At 42.7% G+C, this 12,500-nt stretch overlaps 1 protein-coding gene and 1 long non-coding RNA gene across 7 annotated transcripts in view; one reads left to right on the top strand and one right to left on the bottom strand.

The window, feature by feature from the left end:
* The window catches only part of LOC123503315, a 44,568-nt gene that overhangs the window by 13,618 nt on the left and 18,450 nt on the right, over positions 1 to 12,500 (bottom strand). Inside the window, exon 1 of one of the 3 annotated variants that reach the window (XR_006674409.1) lies at positions 8,139 to 8,225. The exons of 1 other annotated variant lie outside the window; for it this stretch is intronic. This is a non-coding gene — a long non-coding RNA (uncharacterized LOC123503315). Of the gene's footprint in view, positions 1 to 8,104; positions 8,226 to 12,500 lie in introns of those variants that run through there. One more of the 3 variants, XR_006674410.1, reaches the window with a different exon arrangement.
* Positions 8,166 to 12,500, top strand: part of LOC123503310 (chitinase-like protein PB1E7.04c) — a 55,756-nt gene continuing 51,421 nt past the window's right edge. For all 4 annotated transcript variants that reach the window (XR_006674406.1, XM_045252983.1, XM_045252981.1 and 1 more), the window contains exon 1: positions 8,166 to 8,305. The gene's annotated coding sequence lies outside the window, so the exon portion shown is untranslated. The remainder of the gene's footprint in view (positions 8,306 to 12,500) is intronic.

The following is a 12,500-nucleotide window of genomic DNA, read 5'->3' as shown; positions in this document are numbered from 1 at the left end:
GTAACTGTAGTCATCACCATCAGACAGAGTAGTGCCTACACCCATGGGGTGATGCGCCAGATATGGCTCCACCTACTGATGGCACACCCTGATGATGAGCTGCCCTGCATGATACACACAGACACTGCTAAGCCGCCGTGGTACAGTGGATCCGTGCGTGCTTTGGGGTCCGAGGGGTCTCCAAGCGCACGGGTTCGAATCCTGTCTACGGTCTGAGTGTAGGTTGGGCTTCTTCACTCGGGGCAACGGTTTCCTAGCGGGTGGGCTTTGAAATAGGAAGTACCCTTAATAAGTGTCCCCTTTAGCCCATAAATTCCCGTGAAAAGCCCACATGGTATAAAAAAAAAAAAATCTGCACTTTTTTTGTGGATCTATGTGCATATGGTATATGTGGGTTTGTGTGTGTGTGTTTGTGTGCATCTAGGAATCTGAACAAGTTTTTCTAGTGTGTCTAGATACCTAACTGATTTAAATGTAATGTATACTAATGTTTGTACGTATGTACGTGTGTGTGTTATTCACCACGGTCGTCTGCTGGTCACCCAGTCAGCCTGTTCCCTACGGAAAGAGCTTAGAGTTCATGCTGACCGGATAGGACTGAGACCACCAACACACTCCACACACACACCGGGACCGAGATAGCAAGGCCACAACCCCTCGAGTTACACCCCGTACCTATTTACTGCTGGGTGAACACACCCTACACATTAAGAGGCTTGCCCATTTGCCTCATCGCTCCCGGGATTCGAAACCAGACCCTCTCGGTTGTGAGCCGAGCGTGCTAACCACTACACTACACGGTGTGTGTGTGTGCTTCACTGTTTGATCTGCTGCAGTCTCTGACGAGACAGCCAGACGTTACCCTACGGAACGAGCTCAGAGCTCATTGTTTCCGATCTTCGGATAGGCCTGAGACCAGGCACACACCACACACCGGGACAACAAGGTCACAACTCCTCGATTTACATCCCGTACCTACTCACTGCTACACGTGAAAGGAGACACACCCAAATATCTCCACCCGGCCGGGGAATCGAATCCCGGTCCTCTGGCTTGTGAAGCCAGCGCTCTAACCACTGAGCTACCGGGAGTGTGTGTGTGTGTGTGTGTGTGTGTGTGTGTGTGTGTAATTCACCTCGGTCGCCTGATAGTCACCCAGCCAGTCTTCCCCATTACGGAACGAGCTCAGAGCTCATAGACCGATCTTCGGGTAGGACTGAAACCACATCAACACACAACACACACCGGGAAAGCGAGGCCACAACCCCTCGAGTTACATCCCGTACCTATTTACTGCTAGGTGAACAGGCGCCACACAGGGGCCACACATTAAGAGGCTTGCCCATTTGCCTCGCCGCTTACCGGGACTCGAACCCGGGCCTCTCGTTTGTGAGTCGAGCATGCTAACCACTACACTACGCGGTGTGTTTCACTGTTTGTTTGATCTGCCGCATCTCTGACGAGACAGCCAGACGTTACCCTACGGAGCGAGCTCAGAGCTCATTATTTCGATCTTGGGATAGTAGTGTGTGTGTGTGTGTGTGTGTGTGTGTGTGTGTGTGTGTGTGTGTGTGTGTGTGTGTGTGTGTGTGTGTGTGTGTGGATCGTTTTTACCTATGTAAGCGTTACTATGCCTTCTTGGGTGAAATAAAGTTATTATTATTATTATTATTATTATCATTATTATTATTATTATTACTGCCGCCTCACTCGCTCACTCACTCAGTCACCACTCGCCAAGACTCGCTCTGTCTCGGCCACACTGATGGCTAGTCTCAAATGACGCTAAAATTTCTTTGGTTTATTTTTCTGAGTATTTTTGACTATATAAAAGTTTGCCTGACATAGTACATTTCTCCTCCTCCTCCTCCTCCTCCTCCTCCTTACTACTACTACTACTACTACCATTACTACTACTACTACTACTACCATTACTACTACTACTACTACCACCATTACTACTACTACTACTACCATTACTATTTTTTTTTTTTTTTTTTTACTTAGGGAAGAGGGCCAGCCAAGGGCAAAAAAAAGAAAGTTAGAAAAAGGCCCACTTGAGCGCTGGCTCTCCAAAGACTTTAAAAAGTGCCAAAATCGTCAGCCAGAATTAGGGGAGCAAATGCCTCGATACCTCCCTCTTAAAAGAAGACAAGTTGTAGGAATTCGGAAATACAGATGCAGGGAGTGAGTTCCAGAGTTTACCAGTGAAAGGGATGAATGATTGAGCGTACTGGTTAACTCTTGCATTAGAGAGTTGGACAGAATAGGGATGAGAGGAAGAAGAAAGCCTTGTGCAGCGTGGCCGCAGGAGGAGGGAGGCATGCAGTTAGCAAGATCAGTAGAACAGTTACCATGAAAATAGCGATAAAATATAGAAAGGGATGCAACATTTCGGCGGTGAGAAAGAGACTGAAGACAGTTAGTCAGAGGAGTTGATGAGACGAAGAGCTTTCGATTCCACCCTATCAAGCAAAGCTGTGTGACTGGAACCCCCAAACATGCGAAGAGTACTCCATACAGGGACGGATAAGGCCCTTATACAGAGTAAGCAGTTGGAGGGCGAGAAAAACTGGCGGAGACGCCTCAGAACACCTAATTTCATAGAAGCTGTTTTAGCAAGAGATGAGATGTGAAGTTTCCAGTTAAGATTATGAGCAAAGGACAGACCGAGGATATTCATTGTGGAAGAGGGAGACAGTTGAGTGTCATTGAAGAAGAGGGGATAGTTGTCTGGAAGGTTGTGTCGAGTTGATAGATGGAGGAATTGAGTTTTTTGAGGCATTGAAAACTACTAGATTTTCTCCGCCCCAATCGGAAATTTTAGAAAGATCGGAAGTCAGGCGTTTCGTCTCTGAAAGAACGTGGAAAGATGTAGGGTGGTATCATCAGCGTAGGAGTGGATAGGGCAAGAAGTTTGGTTAAGAAGGTCATTAATGAATAATAGAAAGAGAGTGGGTGACAGGACAGAACCCTGAGGAACACCACTATTAATAGGTTTAGGAGAAGAACAGTAGCCGTCTACCACAGCAGCAATAGAGCGGTCGGAAAGGAAACATGAGATAAAGTTGTAGAAAGAAGGATAGAAGCCACAGGAGGGCAGTTTTGAAATCAAAGCTTTATGCCAGACTCTATCAAAAGCTTTTGATATGTCTAACGCAACAGCAAAAGTTTCACCGAAATCTCTAAAAGAGGATGACCAAGACTCAGTAAGGAAAGCCAGAAGATCACCAGTAGAGCGATCTTGACGGAAGCCATACTGGCGATCAGACAGAAGATTGAGAAGTGACAGATGTTTGAGAATCTTCATATTCAGGATAGATTCGAAAACTTTAGACAAGCAAGAAATTAAAACTATAGGACGGTAGTTTGAGGGGTTAGAACGGTCACCCTTTTTAGGAACAGGCTGAATGTAGGCGAACTTCCAGCAGGAAGGAAAGGTAGAAGTCGATAGACAAAGTTGGAAGAGTTTGGCCAGGTAAAGTGCAAGCACAGAAGCACAGTTTTTGAGAACAATAGGAGGGACCCCATCAGGTCCATAAGCCTTCCGATGGTTTATGGCCAGCAAGGGCATGGAAAACATCATTACGAAGAATTTTGATTGTAGACATGAAATAGTCAGAGGGAGGAGGAGAGGGAGGGACAAGCCCAGAATCGTCCAAGGTGGAGTTGTGAGCAAAGGTTTGAGAAAAGAGTTCAGCTTTAGAGACAGAAGAGATGGCAGTGGTGCCATCAGGATGAAATAAAGGAGGGAAAGATGAAGAAGTGAAGTTATTTGAGATGTTTTTGGCTAGATGCCAGAAGTCACGAAGAGAGTTTGAGTTTGAAAGATTTTGACATTTCCTATTTATGAAAGAGTGTTTGGCAAGTTGAAGAACAGACTTGACATGATTTCGGGCAGAGATATAAAGTGCATGAGATTCACTACTACTACCATTACTACTACTACTACTACTACTACTACTACTACTACTACTACCACCATTACTAGGGATAATATAGTGAATAAGACTAGAGTCCCAAACTATCAGAAAGGCAATTATGGTAGGTTACGTCAGTTATTAGGAGAGGTAAACTGGGAAGATAGTTTTGGAAATAAAACTGCACAGGAGATGTGGGATATTTTTAAGGTTGTAGTAAACGGTATAGTGATGCAGTGTATCCTTTACAAAGATATAAGGCAGAGAAACAGGAAGCCATTGTGGTGGACTCACGAGATAGGTAGACAGATCAGAGAGAAGAAGAGGGCATATAGAAAGCTGCAGAAAAGTGGGGAAGATGTAGATTTGATTAGGTACAGACAGGTCAGAGATGATTTGAGTAAGGTTATAAAAAAAGTAAAAGGCAGGCAGAGATAAAACTAGCTAGAGCTGGGAGTAAAGATCCCAAAAAAATATATAGTTATTACAAGGTCAGTGATAAAAGAAATAAGGATAGGATTGGACCACTCAGAAAAGATGGTGTAGTAGTGGATCAAAATGAAGACATAGTAGAATTATTGAATGAACAATTTTCTTCAGTATTTACTAGGAAAGAATAGGAAATCCTGTTACAAACAGTGCGACGAGTAGTTTAAGAGCTTTAGAAAATATTGATATAAAACCGGGAATTATTAGGAAATTTATTCTTGAACTAGACGATAGGAAAGCTAGTGGTCCTGATGAGCTACATGCCAGAGTACTTAGGGAGGGTGTAGACAGTATTTCTGAAGCACTTAAGTTAATCTTTGAAAGATCACTTAGGTTTGCTGAGATACCTCAGGACTGGAAGTTAGCTAATGTTACTCCAATATTTAAAAAGGTAGGAAGGATGATGCGAATAATTATAGACCGATCAGTTTAACTAGTATAGTATGTAAGATACTAGAGAAAATCATTAAGGGTAGTATTTGGGAGCATTTAAATGAGAATAGATTAATTAGAGATACCCAACATGGCTTTAGATCAGGAGGTCCTGTCTTACAAATTTGCTCGATATCTTAGAATATATTACCAAGGAGTTAGATGATGGAAATAGCATAGATGTTATATATCTAGATTTTAGCAAGGCGTTTGATAAGGTACCGCATAGGAGGCTAGTGTACAAATTGAGACTACATGGGATAGGGGTAGGTTAGTTGATTGGATTAGTGAATGGCTTTCTGATAGGAAACAGAGAGTAGTATTAAATGGGGCAATGTCTGAGTGGAAGGAAGTGGTTAGTGGGGTACCCCAAGGATCAGTGCTAGGACCTCTTCTTTTCTTGGTGTACATTAACGATTTAGATATAGGAATTAGTAGCAAAGTATCAAAGTTTGCAGATGATACTAAGATAGCATGTGCAGTACAGGGTGAAAAGGACAATTACAGAATACAACGAGACCTGGACAGGCTGATAGCATGGGCAGACAGGTGGCAGATGGAGTTTAATTCTAAAAGTGTCAGGTTATGCATTTAGGTAAAGACAACACAAACTTTAGCTATGAGATGGAGGGATGTTGGCTAGAGGCAGTAGAGGAAGGAAAGGATTTAGGAGTAGTGATAGACAGGACTATGAAATTTTCAAAGCAATGTTTAGAAGCAAGAAATAGGGCAAATAGGATCCTGGGTTTTATAAATAGAAATGTTAGTTATAAAAGTAAGGAAGTGGTGCGTAGCTTATATAATTCCTATGTTAGGCCCCATTTAGAGTATTGCATACAGGCCTGGTCACCCCATTATAGGCAGGATATCAACATGTTAGAAGCAGTTCAGAGAAGAGCAACTAGGATGATACCAGCATTAAAGCGCCTGGAGTATAGAGATAGATTAAAGGAATTAAACATGTTTTCATTTGAGAGGAGATGTATAAGAGGGATATGATAGAGTTATTTAAAATGTTCTCAGATACAAACTACATAGATGTGAGATCTTTCTTTACCTTAGAGGAGGAAATAGGACTAGAAATCATGGCAGGAAGATTAGAAAGCAAGGCTGCAGGTTAGATATAAGAAAATATTTCTTTAGTCATAGGGTGGTAGACTTCTGGAATGCATTGCCAGAGAGGGTTGTAAATAGCACTAGTTTGACAATGTTTAAAACAGATTAGATAAGCACTTAAATTTATTAGATTTATAATTATGTATAGCGCTGCATGATAGTTTTTTATAAGAAATTTACTATAGTTAAACAAGACATGATCCCCATGTATGGGGATCACAGATTGTAGAGGAATTCGCTGCAGGACTTAGCCCTGTTAATGGGCCAAATATTTAGAATTAGTATATAATGTATTGTGTACTTGTAAGTGTATCTTTAAGTACTGATGACGAGGTCGCTGTGCGACTGATACAGGATAACCTAGATGGGCCCTGGTGGCCCTTTGTTATCCTATTATTTATAATTATGATTACTACTACTACTACTACTACTACTACTACTACCACCATTACTACTACTACTACTTCTACTGCCACCATTACTACTACTACTACTACTAGTACTACTAATATTACTACCATTACTACCATTACTACTACTACTACTACTACTACTACTACTACTACTACCACTACTACTACTACTACTACTACTACTAGGCATTATCATCACTCATCATTCACTAAAAAAAAAAACGGAAAAAAATCTAGTTTTTTAGTGCATGTCGAGGAAAATCACTTTTTTTTTATGGGAATTGCAAACTACCTCTCATACACAAAATAACCTTCAGGTGATAGTAGTAGTAGTAGTAGTAGTAATAACTCTCTAACACACACACACACACACACACACACACACACACACACACACACACACACACACACACACGGCCCGGTAGCTCAGTGGTTAGAGCGCTGGCTTCACAAGCCAGATGACCGGGGTTCAATTCCCCGGCCGGGTGGAGATATTTGGGTGTGTCTCCTTTCACGTGTAGCCCCTGTTCACCTAGCAGTGAGTAGGTACGGGATGTAAATCGTGGAGTTGTGACCTTGTTGTCCCGGTGTGTGGTGTGTGCCTGGTCTCAGGCCTATCCGAAGATCGGAAATAATAAGCTCTGAGCTCGTTCCGTAGGGTAACGTCTGGCTGTCTCGTCAGAGACTGCAGCAGATCAAACAGTGAATTACACATACACACACAGGCAAGCACGCACCACCAGCAACATTGAAAAGATAAGGAACGTGCACAAAGCTTGGAAGGGAAGCAGTTAATCTTGTGCCTTCGCCAGATGTGAGACTCTGGGCAGGAAAGGTAGTAGCAGCGATCTAGCGCAGCGAGCTGGCGAAGACGATAGTGAGAGGAAACCAGAGAGATATCGAGCTGGCACAAGAGTAACACTTGGATAACGCACAATAAGGATAGGACACGAGACAGAGCGTTGATACCACTATCATTACTGTTTTGATACGTAAAGGAAGAAGACACACACACACACACACACACACACACACACACATGCCCGGTAGCTCAGTGGTTAGAGCGCTGGCTTTACAAACCAGAGGACCAGGGTTCGATTCCTCGGCCGGGTGGAGATATTTGGATGTGTCTCCTTTCACGTGTAGCCCCTGTTCACCTAGCAGTGAGTAGGTACGGGATGTAAATCGAGGAGTTGTGACCTTGTTGTCCCGGTGTGTGGTGTGTGCCTGGTCTCAGGCCTATCCAAAGCTCGGAAATAATGAGCTCTGAGCTCGCTCCGTAGGGTAACGTCTGGCTGTCTCGTCAGAGACTGCAGCAGATCAAACAGTGAAACACACACAGTTAATAAAGAGCCTTAAGTTACTTTTATTCGTATTGTTGAGTTTCCCTGTCAAAAATGTAAATGTTAACTTTCACTATTGCCTCACACTATTACTATTATTATTATTATTATTAATTATTATTACTATAATCATTATATATTATTATTATTATTATTATTATTATTACTATAATCATTATATATTATTATTATTATTATTATTATTATTAGCATTATCATTTCTATAATTACTATCATTACAAATACTGTTACCTAGGTATGTAAGTACCTCACTCACTCCCCACATCCTCTCTCATCTGTCACACTGGACCCTCCCCACGTGGCACTCTCCTCTCTTTCCTCTCCACCCTCTCCCTCCGTCCCCCCCTTCTCCTTTGGGCCATACACTAACAGGTGTCGGTGTCAGACGGCCACTCGGTCCTTACTGCTGACACAGGACGCCGGTGCCTTCACTACACTCCGCGCAAGCTTTATAGTATCGTTTCCCGCGGCGACGCTCTCACACACTCCCGCGCCGCTGCACTGAACGTGGTATCCGATCCCTCTTCTCGCGCCAGGACCCTAGCATCCCCTTTCCCCAGCACGAGATAAGGTAAGGCAAGATTGTGGTTATCGTGAGCCTCTGATAGTTTGATGGTTTGTTGAGTAGTCGCATGTTTAATCGTGAGGGAGATTAAATTGTGTGTGTGTGTGTGTGTGTGTGTGTGTGTGTGTGTGTGTGTGTGTGTGTGTGTGTGTGTGTGTGTGTTCCGAGGCGCAGTTGTTGTGTTGAGTAGACATTACCACTCGTTAACAATATCACTGCTGTTGTTGCTGTTGCTGTTGTTGTTACTGTTACCACCACGCAATCTATAGAAGTAGTGGAGCGAATTTCGTTAAGTTGCTTTGTGTGTGTGTGTGTGTGTGTGTGTGTGTGTGTGTGTGTGTGTGTGTGTGTGTGTTTCATAATGCGCAATCTAGCTCGTAATTGATAGAAGCGTACACAAACGAGGGGAGGGCAAGAGCACACACACACACACACACACACACACACACACACACACACACACACACACACACACACACACACACACACACACACACACACACACACACACACACAGACACAGACACACACACACACACACACACACACTTATCACCGGCTAACTCGCTTTAATCTGTTGTTGTGAAAAAGGATAAAACAAGAGCCTCGTTAGTCGTTTCCGTGAGAGAAAAAAACGACAAAAAAAATCAGTGAAAGGCTGGAGAAAAACAGCGAAATAAAGAGAAAGTAACGAGTGTAAATGCAACTTTTTAAAGATCATGTAAAGACGCTGACTCATTTTGTTTTATTTTTTGTGGGAAATAGAGAAAGAAAACTCGTGAAGGTGTAGAACCATTTAAGTATCAGAATGTTGCAGTGTAAAGGTGTGTGTGTGTGTGTGTGTGTGTGTGTGTGTGTGTGTGTGTGTGTGTGTGTGTGTGTGTGTGTGTGTGTGTGCGCGCGCTTAGATAAGTGTTCGGTACTGTTACACTCGCCGCTTTACACTCGCCGCTTTTGAGAGAGAGAGAGAGAGAGAGAGAGAGAGAGAGAGAGAGAGAGAGAGAGAGAGAGAGAGAGAGACGCCTAAACTCAAAATATCACGAAATATCAAGGCGAAAACAAAGTGAATAACAATAACAAAAAAAAAAAAACATAAATCTGAACTCTACAGTGTTAGACAGACAGCAACTCAGGACATGAGGACAATGAACTTGATAAAATAAAGGATAACTAAATAGAACAAAACATTAGAATAGAACAGAATGGGAATGAATGAAGGAGAAACAGATAGGATATACTTGGGCGAGGAACAAAGGAAGAGGAGAGAAAGTAACCAGTAGAAAGCATGGAGGAGAAAACAGGAAGGAGAGGAACAAGATGATAGATGAAATGAAAAAGAAGAAAAAATAAACAACAGGAAAGAAAATAAAAACGAAAGAAGAGAAAAATGCGAAGAAAGAGAGTAGAAGAGATAAGATATGGAATGGAGAGCAAGAAGGGAAGGAAGAGAGGGAGGGAAGTGGGGAAAGGAAAGGAAGGGAGGGAGGGAAGTGGAGGAAGGAAAAGAAGAATAGGGGACAAGAAACGGGAGAAGGGAAATGGGAGAGATAAAGGAATAGAAGTGGATGAATAAATAGTAAAGAAGAAAGATAGATGAAAGGAAAGGAAGGAGAAGGAAAGAAATAACGATAAAAATGAGTGAATAAAGAAGAAAAGGAGGAAAAATGAAGAGAAACCAGCACACATGAAGGAAAGGAAGGGAAAGGGAAAGGAGAAGAATAGGATAGAAACAGAAGGAAGAAAAGATAAATAAGAGGGGAAACAGGGAAACAGAGAAAGAGGGGAGAGGAATGATCCACTATACTGAAAAACAAGCTCTCTCTCTCTCTCTCTCTCTCTCTCTCTCTCTCTCGACCAATAACCGCACGAAACACATCCACCTATTCTCTGATTGGCAAACGGAACCACTCCCTGCATTAAGAGTCACGAGGGCAGCCACACTAAAGGGATTAACGCCTTTACGTGCATTGGGGTATAGAATTTTGTTGTATTCCTGCCCCTTTCTCTCTCTCTCTCTCTCTCTCTCTCTCTCTCTCTCTCTCTCTCTCATTATATTACTACTTCTTTTACTACTACTTTTAATATTACTACTATAACTTTTACTACTACTACTACTACTACTACTACTACTACTACTACTACTACTACTACTACCACCACCACCACCACTACTATCACTAGCACCACCACCACCACCACCACTACTATCACTACCACCACCACCACCACCACCACTACTATCACTAGCACCACCACCACCACCACCACTACCACTACCACCACCACCACCACAACTAATACTTTTATCACCATTATTATTATTATTATTATTATTATTATTATTATTATTATTATTATTATTACCATCATTATTTTATGTATAATTTCACTATCAATACAATTAGAAGAGAGAGAGAGAGAGAGAGAGAGAGAGAGAGAGAGAGAGAGAGAGAGAGAGAGAGAGAGAGAGAGAGAGAGCATCTTCTCACGGTGGTCACATCCCAGGGGGACACCAGCCTAGCGATGACAGGTCACACCTCCATGCCATGTCGCCAGAGAGTCACCTGGGACCCCACAGATTCCCGAGGCACACCACACTCGGCCCGCAGTTTCATACCTGCCTGTCACTGTCACACACACACACACACACACACACACACACACACACACACACACACACACACACATTAAACAAAAAAAAAAAATTCCTTACCACAGTACATTATCATTATTATTATTATCATTACTGTTTATTATTATTATTATTATTATTATTATTATTATTATCATCATCATCACTATTAGTATTATCATCATTATTGTTATCATTATTATTAGAGGAGGAGGTGAAGAGAAACAGAGGTGCAGGGAGGTGAGTTTATTCCCGACTCGTTTCGCTGATGCTTTTTCAATTCCCCTGAAGAAGCATCAGCGAAACTATAAAAAAACTCATTTCCCTGCACCTCTGTTTCTCTTTATCTCCTCCTCGTTGTCTGAATTATTATTATCACTATTACTATTATTATTATTATTATTATTATTATTATTATTGTCAGTGTTATCATTATTACCATTATCGACTTCAATATCATTTGCTACGAAATAACAAAGTAAACAAATAAATCTCATCTTGAAAGTGAAATCCTCGAGTCGTAAACAAACCTGAACAAACACAAGAACAAAATTTTAAGCGGGGAAATCTCGAAAACAAGTGACTGGAGAGAGAGAGAGAGAGAGAGAGAGAGAGAGAGAGAGAGAGAGAGAGAGAGAGAGATTCCGAGTCCAATGTCCCAGAATGACGTCAGATGGGCGGAGGGACGTGGGTGGCCGGACTTCCGAGGACGCCCATAGTCCACCCTCCCCCCCATCGTGCCCGTCGCCCACCCCGCCCACCGCCACGCCCGTGTCTATATAACAAGACCGAAACACATCACACCCCTGCGCCACCCACGCCCCCAGCCCAGGCAAACACCCGTCGCCCACACCCACTCTCACTCTCTCTCTCTCTCTCTCTCTCTCTCTCTCTCTCTCACGATAAGAGCCTCGAGGTGACCGGAAAAGCAACCCACCTGTTACTAATTGTTTACACCTGGGCACCGGTGCAGGTGGGCGAAGGGAACGAGGACAGGAGAGAGAGAGAGAGAGAGAGAGAGAGAGAGAGAGAGAGAGAGAGAGAGAGAGAGAGAGAGAGAGAGAGAGGAGCAAGGGGTAGATAAACAATCAAAACACGTGAAAACATTTACACGCTGGTTTTAGAAATATTGATAACAAAAATTGTTATTTTCATTCACTCTACGTCACTGTATACGACTTTCTTTCCCATCATACATAACTTAATACATGCCCCTTCATTCACTACTACTACTACTACTACTACTACTACTAGTACTACTACTCTTTCGGGAACGACACGTGTAGCTCAGAAAAAAAAAAGTGTTAATGAGGAGAGTAGAATACCACGAAACCACAAAACACAGTGAGAGGAGAGTGAGAAGGCAGAGGATTACAGTAGGGAGCGCGGGAAAAAAACAGGATATGTGTCAACATAAAATGATAATGCTGGGAGGTTGTGTGTGTGTGTGTGTGTGTGTGTGTGTGTGTGTGTGTGTGTGTGTGTGTGTGTGTGTGTGTGTGTGTGTGTGTGTGGACAGATCTTTATGAATGTGGAGAGATAAAAGAGTGGAGGATGAGCTTAATCACA

The sequence above is a fragment of the Portunus trituberculatus genome, chromosome 13 (genome assembly GCF_017591435.1).
Source record: "Portunus trituberculatus isolate SZX2019 chromosome 13, ASM1759143v1, whole genome shotgun sequence".
NCBI classification, from domain to species: Eukaryota; Metazoa; Arthropoda; class Malacostraca; order Decapoda; family Portunidae; genus Portunus; species Portunus trituberculatus.
Note: the sequence above shows the minus strand (reverse complement) of the source record. Positions and strands in the feature narration are given on the sequence as shown.